Source organism: Lycorma delicatula, chromosome 8 (assembly GCF_047948215.1).
Source record: "Lycorma delicatula isolate Av1 chromosome 8, ASM4794821v1, whole genome shotgun sequence".
In the NCBI taxonomy this organism is placed as follows: domain Eukaryota; kingdom Metazoa; phylum Arthropoda; class Insecta; order Hemiptera; family Fulgoridae; genus Lycorma; species Lycorma delicatula.
In genome coordinates, this window is record NC_134462.1 from 139300693 (window position 1) to 139303940 (window position 3248).

The following is a 3248-nucleotide window of genomic DNA, read 5'->3' on the forward strand; positions in this document are numbered from 1 at the left end:
CTTCCTGATATAATTTCTGATATACAAAACCTTTCGAGTAATCGTTCTATTCACTGTAGATAAATATATTAAAAAAAGTGGTAATTAAAAAAAAAACTTATTTGGTGTAATATTGCAAAGCGAAGATATGAGTTCAAGAAATCATATAATGTTTATTTATTCATTCACATTATTTAGACAACCGAAACTTAAAACACGATTGAGTCAAATGTTTTTTTAACAATTAAGTAACAAAGTTCAGGGTTTAGAAATTATAATTATATACTCGATATATATATGATTTTCTTTGAATAATTTCATGTATTATGCTTTTAATAGGGGACACAATTTTGCTGTTTACTTCTCATGTACAATTCAGATACCTAAAACTAATATCTTCGCGATTAAATCAGGCTGAAGTAGCTGTAATAGTTGCTACACAAGTGTAGTGCCAAGCTATAGATCAACTTTAACGCTTATCTAATAAAATTTATAAACACTAATAATACATTTTCCAAATTAACATCTGTAATTTTGATAAATTTCACAAAATGTTATGATACTACAGATTTTTATTTCAGTTACTTAAAGAACAGAAAGAAAAAGATTGTCTTGTGTATATTCATTTATGTATATAATTTGGAACTTTTTCAGATAAATAATTCTTAGAGGGTGACATCAATTGTATTATGTTTTAATACATCTTATTGGGATTTTACTCTGCTGTAGTACAATTCACATTTTCTGGCAGATCGGATTTTATGTTTAAAAAAATCTTATATTCAATCATTTTTCTTTCGTTTTCAATTTTTTTAGACAAATCACATCAAAAAAGTCTGTATTTAAAATTATCTATTATAAAAATTATATAAAAACTTTATTTATTACGATCAAATCCAAGTAGTAAACGAAATCCATATAACCTTACTTATCCATAACTAGTCTATTGCTTTTCATGCGGAAAGATTTGTTAAAGGTTATGTGCAGATTTATATATTCGTTTTGAGGTGTATCTTCTCGTACCCCGATCGGGATTCAGTCTTGTTAGAATAGAAATCAGTATATAATGTGTAAAAATAATAATTTTATTTTTATAAATACTTTTCTTTAGTAATTTGGCTCGGTTGCAATGTCTTTCGTTACTTTATTAAGAAACGAAGTTAAAATATTATGGAGCTGTATTAATTTTAATCGTACAGGAAGAATAGTAGAAGTTAGTACGCGTTGGAAGCCGAATATTGTGTCTAGAACTCTTTTTAATGAACGTCAGAATTCTCCACCTGATAAAATTGTAGCGTTTTTCCAACGTAAAGACAAAATTCCTAGCAGTTTTCATCTTATTTATAGAGTTCCGAATGTATTTAGTTTTACTGTAGCTCACACGTTTACTATGGTTATTATATTCTGTTTGCCTGTTGCATTTTTCATCATTGCCGAAAGAAACAATTATAAATATCCAATAAAGCTATTTGAAAATATATCTATTCGAAGTATTTCAGAGTTAATTGCTGTTACTGGATGTGTACTTTCCCTTGCAACGTTAACAGTCGTCTTAGTGAAACGTTTTCCTTTAAGAATCTATCATAATAAAAGTACTGACGAATATGTTGCAGTTTTCTCAGATTTATTTCGTCCGTGGACAATTACTCCTATGAAGTTCAAAAGAGGGGAAGTTAATGTAATACCAGAATCTGATATCTATGTTTACCAGATTTCGAACTATAAAATAAATGGGAGTAAAGTAATTTTCATTGAAGACCATTTTTTTCGACCAATTGATCTTGAATATATGTTGAGCTCACCTAATACTGATAAAAAAAGAAGAGTTTTATGAAAAACTAATTTATGAAAGAATTTAGAACATTTTAATATATGCTGACTGGGTGGTTATTGTTTAGATTGTGATGAATTATAGTTCAAAAGTTAATGCTGTAAAACATCGATGTGTACTACATTGTGGAATTTTTTATTTTATGTTGCATTTTTTTCACAATTGTAGCACATCAGTTCTCTGCACCAGTAAAAAGAGTAGCTTGTACAAATGTTTTGTTAGTCAAGGGGTTTTTACATTAGTACATAAATATTTGATTTGTAATTTATAGTGAATGATGAAATATTATATAAAATTAAATTAATAATAACACATCATTAAATAAATAAATTGCCTATACTTAACTTTTAGCATTAAATACTCAATTCTTATGTATTGAGACTGGATTTTGATTTTTAATAAATTTGTTTCTTTTCTTAATATTTAGTATCTTCTTTTATACTTCACTCTATTAAGATCATAATATTAATATTAATATTTTTAAGTTACCTGCTTTACCTGTACATTGGCAGTTATTTTTAAATCTTCAGTTTATTTTGAGTTGACCATTATTTGCACACTGCTTTATTTGCTGTAGCTCATCCCCCCACATATCCACTTAGAAAGAATAGTTTATATTCACAATGGATATGAGAATATGTAATCGCTACTTTTAATGGCAATTTGAGCAGCAGCGGCCTACATGAAGTAACAACCATAATTGTTTTGTGAAGGATGTAGGTACTGTATTTTTACTAACTGTTGGTTAGCCCAATTATGTTGACTTTCACAGTGACTGGCAGATGAAGGGAAAGTTCCAAAAATTATTTTTTATTGAGGTTCAGTGAATAGAAATTGTAAAACATTAATAAAGTTAGCTGTTATTGGCAATATCAGTTTTTCAAAATCTCTGGCAGTTTTGTTTGATAACATTTCTGTTTGATATTTTGAAATATTATGCTATAAATTAAAATTTGGTAAGATATAGACCATGTCTTAAAACTATTTTATTTTTAAGATATCACTCCATAGGAAAATGATATCTCTGCCTTTCACCTGTAATATTGTGGGTCTAAATCTTGCTCAGGCATGGCATTTTTCATAAATTACAAAATATGGTAACACATTTCAATGCACAAGTTTTATGTTTATGAGGTGAATTGTAGTCATCTAAAAAAACCAGTGTCTGGATTTTGCATAAAAAACTACATATAAATAATGTTTTACACATAATCAGTGTTTAAAATTACATATCTTTCATACTTACCATTAGTTTATTTGAATTTTAATACTTAAAATGATCTTTCAGTACTCTGCATAAAATTATAAAAATCTTTTTTTATACACACACACACACACACACACACACACACCCTTCCCTTTTCAGTTCATCTTAAGATAGTCAGTTACAACGGCCAGCCAGGCCCCTCTACAGCAAACACATCAGGCTCTTTCCGGT